This window comes from Hyposmocoma kahamanoa, unplaced genomic scaffold (genome assembly GCF_003589595.1).
Source record: "Hyposmocoma kahamanoa isolate Upper Pololo Valley unplaced genomic scaffold, ASM358959v1 66, whole genome shotgun sequence".
NCBI lineage: Eukaryota > Metazoa > Arthropoda > Insecta > Lepidoptera > Cosmopterigidae > Hyposmocoma > Hyposmocoma kahamanoa.
In genome coordinates this window covers 18059123-18067336 of record NW_020653854.1, presented here as the reverse complement: position 1 = coordinate 18067336, position 8214 = coordinate 18059123, and positions in this window count along the sequence as shown.

Sequence of the window (8214 nt, the reverse complement as noted above, 5' to 3'; positions counted from 1 at the left end):
AAATATTTGAAAATTTTTTTACCGACATTTCAATTTTGACTACTAATTCGTTAAATTCATCTCCCACAGCCGCTGAATCCTTACTAAAAGAAAATAATGCAGTTAGTATCACTAATTTAAGGTTCCGTCATGTATTTCCAAACGATATTGTTAAAGCCTTTAAGTCTATAAATATAAAAAACACTGCTGATCTTGATGGTCTTTCAGTCAGAGTAATTAGTTCTATAGTTGATTGTATTGCGCCTTACTTAGCCTGTGTCTTTAATAAATGTGTTGATGATGGTGTCTTTCCTGACCTCATGAAGCAAAGTAAAGTTATTCCACTTTTCAAATATGGTAGTATTTCTGACCCCACCAATTTCAGACCTATATCAATACTACCAACTCTCAGTAAAATATTTGAAAAAATTATTCTAAATCAGATGTGTGCACATTTTAAACCGTCTACCGTGCGGTGACGGATTAGAATACAATTCACCGCCCCTCTCTTCCCGTGTGTGTCGTAAGAGGCGACTAAGGGATATTGAGCTACCAGCTGCTCCACTGGTGGTAGGGCTTGAAAACCCGGCTGGTTAGTGACCACCGTGCGCATGATGGAAAACCCGCCAAGTGTTCGCTAGTCGTTCCGGGATCAGTCAGCGTACAACCAGAGCCCGAGGCAACGCTGCCGCGACATTTGTGGTCTGTGGAGGCTTCCGCCGAACCAGTGCCAGGACAACTGCATTGATCCGCCGGCCAGGGAGACCCGTAGAAACGGTTGTTCCGCTGGCCGCCCGCGGTACAGTACAGGGGCCCAAGCGTGCTTAACCAGCTCGTGAGGCTGCCTCACCATACCGCGCATAATCTCGGTGTGGTTCGTCGTGCCGGTTGGTGACCGGAAGGTGGGGTCCCGGCGGCCATTCCCGGGGGGGTTCGGGGGCCCTTCCGTCCGGCGGATCAGCGCAACTTGTCTGTAGGCAAGTCTCTGGGGAAGCAGGCCCCGCGATTTGACCGCTTGTGTCGCGGCACTGTTTCCTCGCTTCACGCCTCTTTTTCCCTCCAACATGTTAGCGCAAAGTACAAATTTCGGTCGTACAGCGGTGCACACCCCCACCACTAAAGCGCTCTTTAAGGTGGAGTTCACGAACATTCGAGGACTCCACAGTAACATCCACGCCGTCCACCAACATCTTGAGACGGCTCGACCAGAAATCCTGTTCCTTACGGAGACGCAAATACTCTGCCCGGCTGACAGCAGCTACTTGAATTACCCTGGCTATATGCTTGAAGAGTCCTTCAAAGCGAAAGCTGGGGTCTGCTTGTTTGTCCGGGCAGATGTTTGCTGTCGCCGTCTGCGTCATTTGGAGGACCCCTCCTTCTCCATCCTTGGGGTACATGTTGACCTGGGCAGTCATTGCCGTGTCTACATGTGCCTCTACAGATCCCACCACGGCGACATGGAGACAACTCGTCTCATAGACCACCTTACTCGGGCGGCAGATGACGCGCAGGCGCAGTTTCCTACAGCGGAATTGGTGTTTTTAGGGGACTTCAATGCTCACCATGAGTCGTGGTTAAGTTCCTCTAAAACTGACCATGCTGGAAGAACTGCCCACACATTCGCTCTCACACACGATTTAACCCAACTGGTAAACCAGCCCACCCGGATACCAGATAGGGTTGGTGACGCGCCCTCTTTGTTGGACCTTCTGCTGACGTCTCGCCCGGCTGGATATCGGGTGGAGGTCCAAGCCCCTCTGGGCACTTCGGATCACTGCTTGATATCCACTAAAGTGGCAACGTTACTGCCACCACCACCTACTGTGGCTAAACGCCGCATTTGGCATTATGCGTCGGCAGATTGGGACGGTATGCGAGACTATTTTGCATCCGTTTTAGTGAGGTGGATCCAACAGCTAGCGCGACTGCCGTTGCTGATGAGATCTTAATCGGGATGGAATACTACATCCCGCATTCGGATGTCGTCAGTAAAGGGAGGCGCAACCGCTGGTTCAACCGCGAGTGTGCTGTGGCTGTTGAGAACAAACAGACTGCATACCGCGCTTGGATCAAGGGTCGAGCTTCAGACGATCCCAATACGAACTCACTTAAAACAGCCTACAATAATGCCACCAGGTCTTGCAAAAGAGCGTACATCAGAGCGGATGCTCAGCGCGTCGCACGAGTTGGCCAAGAACTCCTGACGCATCCCACTGGTAGTCGTAGTTACTGGCGTCTGGCCAGAGCCGTTGCGTCGAACTTCTGCCAGCCCTCGCTGCCCCCGCTGAGATATTCTGACGGCAATCTAGCCCACAAGCCGCAAGATAAAGCCGACCTCTTGGCAAATCTGTTTGCGGCTAACTCCTGTCTCGACGACTGTAACGCACAGCCACCAACTCTACCTCACTGTGGCTACACGATGTCTGATATTCGTATCAGACAATGCGATGTGCGTACGCAGCTGCAGTCTCTCGACGTCCGGAAAGCTAGTGGTCCTGATGGTATCCCAGCGATTGTACTTAGGAGCTGCGCAGCTGAGTTGACCCCCGTGTTTACGCGACTGTATCGTCTGTCACTCTCTTCAGGTCGTGTGCCGGACTCTTGGAGAGAGGCTAATGTGCAACCAGTTCCCAAAAAAGGCGACCGATCAGACCCGCATAATTACCGTCCCATAGCCATTACCATTCGTCAGACGATATATCTGCTATATGAGAAGCATGCTTTGTAACGAACTAAACAACCGCCTGTCAATTTACTCTCTTACTAGGTATCATTGTAAGTCTGAAATCACCAACTTCCTGAAGAGTCTCGACTCTAGCGGAGGCTATGATAACCTCTCTTCAATGATCTCCCTCCTCATACACCATCGTGAACATTTTTTTTTTAATTTCTTTACTGGATTGCCTCCCAAAAGAGAACCAGGTCTCTCTCACTCTGAGAGACCTGGTTCTCTTAATTTAAGTCACTGTGTGAATTGCCAATTGACGAAAAAAACTGTTAAACATGTTTGCAACTAATTTAGGATCACTTATATATTTGTCTATTATTTTAAGTTGGAGGTTTTTATTTGTTCATATATTTTTATTTGTCTCATTATTTATTGTCTGCCACGTGGATTTACTCTTATTTTGTGCCGTTTCAAATCTATGTTTGTTACAGATTTTTTTAGATAGGTATATTAACGGTTTTTTTTTATATTTTACAATATTGTTGGTAGTGTGATTTTAAATTTGTACTATTAGTTGTAATTTTAGGAACCTTTTATAGCGGCATGAAGTTTTTAGTCCTACTGTTATGTATACTTTTAAGTTTTTGATTTAATTTTAATTAGGGTTTTCGGTATCCTACATTCATTTAAAACTTGTTGTAAGGCGTCATTAAATAGATTATAATTTTCGTTTACATTTATATTAGGTTTGAGAACGTCATCCCAATTGATATTAGAGATTTTATTTATAAATTTTGTTATATTGCAGTCATTGTATATTCGTTTATATAAAAGAAAAGTATTTAAGTTTTGTATATTTGAAGGTACAGAAAGCAGCACGCTGCAGTGGTCAGAAAAACCACATTCACGAACAGTTATTTTCCCGTAGTTGAAGTTTACAAATAATAAGTCAACGCACTTAGAGCTGCTTGATGTAATTCTGGTAGGTTCCTTAATCTTTTGGCGAAAGTTATACGATAACATCAAATTCGAGGGTCTAATTTTCCCATTTCCACGTACAAGGCAATCTATATTAAAGTCTCCGTCTATGATTATATTTTTAGTGTTATCTTTTTTTGAGACGTGTTTTAGTTGGATGAGAGTAGAATTCTTCAATTTCTCTGTTACTGTTAGGCCAATACAGACTAATAACTAACAAGTTAATTCTTGGAATTACAATGGCACACACCTCAAAAATCGTTTCTAAGGAAAACGAGGATATGTCCAATCGATCACAATGTTGCAACGTATTTCCTATTAATATACACACGCCTCCACACACATGGTGCTCTCGGCAGAAGAACGAACAGAGTATGAAATCTTCTAATTTTAGCAAATCTTTCTTATGTTTATTTAACCAAGACTCTCAAATGTGTATAACGTTTAAATTTGGGTTTTCCTCTATAAATGCCTCTAAAAGATGTATTTTGTTGCAGATACTTTGTATATTTTGGAACATAATATTACAATAAGTAGCGAAAATTAGAGATTTTTGTTACATTTACCTTTCCCGATCCTGCTACTTGGTTTGTGTTAGCAGATTGGGTGGAGTTTATACATGATGATGATCCCGGTGATTGATGGCTTAATTTTGACGACGGCTGATCATCTAGTTTTGTGTCTTCAGGATCCTCAAACTGCGTGTAATTTTCCATCTGTGTATCATTATGTGATAAATCTGTTACTTCCCTCCCATCAATAAATAACTTGTTGTTTCTCACTACAGCATGGTTCCCATTTCGCCGCGGTTTGTGTAAAGTTCGATTTATGTTTCTTCTTTCTTGCAAAGATTTGCCATGAGGACTCAAATATTCGGTAATAGTTAACCCGGCTTCTTTTAAATATATAGCGTTTTCCAGAGTATATTTCTTTAATCTTTTGCTATTTAATTCTATTTTTAGTGGTCTTCTGTTGTTCTTTCGTCCTATGAATGAATACCTCTTCTATTTAGCCGATAAGGTTCACGTTAAGTAAGTCATAGAAAATGGTTGTAACTCTGTCCATTACTTCTGGTTCTGTTTCCCAGTAATGTTCCAGGAGGCCGTGCAATATCAATGTTTTATCTCTACTTTCATTAGTAGTAAGGTTAACATTAGTATGTAGGTGTTGAATTTTTTTTACAAATTTTCATTTTCTGCTTGGATAGCACGGTATTTTTTCCTAATTTTATTATTTTAGCGTTTAGGCTTAATAGGTCCTCCTTAAATTGTAACTGTTAATCTGTAAGGTTTTCGAAACTTTGTTTAAAGCTCGCCTTAATTTCAAATATAGCATTTTCTATTTCATTCTGAAAGAAGAGCGTATTGCTGATAGTATTTGTTCGTTGTTTTGTTGCAATATGGATATCAGTTTCTGCACAGTAATTTTTGTTAATCTTCTTTTTTAAGGCTAACCATGGCGTTCTCTCTAGTTTGGGATTTTAGTGCTTCGCCGATTAGGGTATTTCCATGAAGCGAAATTGTTAAATCGTCATCACTAATTGTTGATTTTTCTTCGGTGTACCGGGGTGTCTTTTTCCTTTTCGTAACATTTGGATCCACTGTTGCGGTCTGATGGTAAATAGGTATTTCGCAGTTATCGAAATGGTGATATGGTCGTATAGGCGTATTTTCATTATCTTGTTTTAGTTCTTTAGATCGACACGATTGGCATTTCCATGACTTTTTGTGCTGTTCTGTAATAGTATTATCTCATCATGCGCAGGGTAGTATGTTAGAGTTAGCAGTCTCCTGTCTCCCGCATGCGCGACGGACTAACATGGTGGTAGTGAATGGGCCACTTAATTATATTCCCTTTTAAAAAAAGATTAGCAATGGAAATGACATCTACGACATGACTTACCTAGGAACCACTGCAATATTTTATAAATAAGGCACAGAGACTCGCGTTTGTTTAAAAATTAAACGTTTATACTTGTACTTTATACTTACATAATACACAGTGCTAGTTAAATTTTTATTGAATTTATATTCAATTATTTTTTGTGAAATTACTCCACTAGTTTGTTATAATTATTAATACAAGGATCGAACACTCAGAAAAAACACTCAGAAAAAATTCCTTCGATCATTGAAAGACCAAGTACAAAGACACGACGCAAGCACATAGAAAAATTCGTGAGGTCCGTTGGTTCGTTTCGTGGCTTAGTTGGTATAGCGTCTGGCACGGTATGCAAGAAGACGTCGCGTCGGTTCGAATCCGACCGGATCGAAGGAATTTTTTCTGAGTGTTTTTTCTGAGTGTTCGATCTTTGTATTAATAATTATAACAAACTAGTGGAGTAATTTCACAAAAAATAAATGAATATAAATTCAATAAAAATTTAATTAATACAGTGAATAGCGACATCTCTCGCCAGGACTGGTAGCTGTAAAGGTACTAACTGGGTGATAAATCTGTAATAGATTTCTCATAGATGGCGCTACGACTAAAAAGTCGTTGAAAGACCAAGTACAAAGACACGACGCCAACACATAGAAAAATTCGTGAGGTCCGTTGTTGGTTCGTTCCGTGGCTTAGTTGGTATAGCGTCTGGCACGGTATGCAAGAAGACGTCGCGTCGGTTCGAATCCGACCGGATCGAAGGAATTTTTTCTGAGTGTTCGATCTTTGTATTAATAATTATAACACAGTACTAACTTAAAATATTATCCGCTACGTCACTAAAATGTTCTTCAAAGTCAATAGTCATTTTAACTAAAAATACAGTAGCTTTATCCAAATACCTACTTACGCCTATACCGTAGGTAGGTATTTGGATAAAGACAAAATAATGCGACCATTAACATCTGCAATCAGTGTTAAGTCATTCTGGTAGCCGACACGGCTAACACAATAATTGTAGACATTACAGGGTTAAGAGCATTTCAAGCTTGACATTTAAGATTTAAATTACACTTTATGCCGTTTGTGATAAGAAAACGGTCCCAAATGTAAGGCTTGATATTATGCTCTTCACTATTCTAACTGCTCCTTTTTTAATGGGTACGGAAACGATCATGAACTACTTCAAAGATAAATAAAAATAAATAAGTACAAAAGCGAAGCACTGTATAGCAAATCAATTACTTTTTTATATAATATTTTTTTATATAATAAAAAATAGACGCACGCTTGGCCACAATATCAAGATGATCTCAAGCATGAAGAACGCCTTTTTTGAGGTCATATTTCACTGTCCCAAACGATGGCATTTAATACAATTATCTGAACGTGAACTACCAATTTACTCTAAATTCACAACACCGACCGATTTCGGCAGATTTCGTAAACCGATATTAAGTGCCGAACTCCCAGTCAGTTACGGGAGTATACAAGTTTTGACATAAAACAATAACACACGTTCACATTTACAAACATTACATATTTTTGGCTTTTATAGATTAAAAAAAAAAAACATTTTTTGAGCTCTTTTATATTTGCGCAAAATACCTAGTACTTCTACAATATAGGATTCATCATACCTACCACCCACTACATTAACCATGTTTTAACGTTCATCATTTCTGCGATCAAAACAATTGCAATCGTGAATCGTGTAAATACAGAGCTGTCACGTTCCGCCTTAAAACTTTAATATTTTCTAAATCTCAAAACATGAAAAAAAATTTGGGTCAAATAAAGCTGACATGATCTTTGTATAAAAATCATTGATTTTTAGCCATGTTACATTAATTTAATTCTAGCTGTATGTATGGCTTACACATTTTAGCCGTTTAGCCTGTCGCGAACTACTCATCTTTGACATTGGATAACGATTTCCGCGTAAAATGTCAGTAAATTAAATTATTGAAGAAAAATTTAAATAGAAGACCTGTGGCTAATTAGACGCCTTAGCCTAGGGGTCTACTCCCGTGCTTCCTCCTACATCCGTCCGTAATAATACTGTCAAATAAATAATAATCGGCCAAATTATAAAAGACGCATGATGCGAATGAAACTTCAAACGTGACAATAATTGTCTTTTGATTTTATTTTGTTATCTATTAAGAAATAGGTACAATTTGATCAAAAATATTGACAAACATTGGTAGAGTTCTACTTATTCCCGAAAGACGAAAGATTGGATTGCGTGCCTTATTCCAGCGTGACTATGGTATAGTTTTTTAAATTTAACTAGCCAGAAAAAAAGCCGCTAAATAGTCGGTTCTAATCGCAAAAAAACTAGCTCAGCTCGCCGCCGTTCAAAAGTTTTAAGGGTGCTTTGCTGTCCATACTGAAATAAGCTTGTAACAGCTGCACCATTTCTCAATCTCGAAAACCACAAAACACCTAGCTTTAATCTGATTACACTAAAAAAGTCGTGTTTTAGTCAGTTCTAGTCGTAAAAAACTAGATTTAGTCGTTACGCCGTTTTGAAGTCATCATGGTGTTTTACTGAATAAGGCACGCCTTGGACTTGACGAATACCAATTGAGGACCAACACCGATTATGATATTATTATTATTTTGTATTACATAATATGACTTGGTTTTGGCTTTATAATAGGGGTTAAAGTATGAAATTGCCGATTTGTACTGAAAATCTA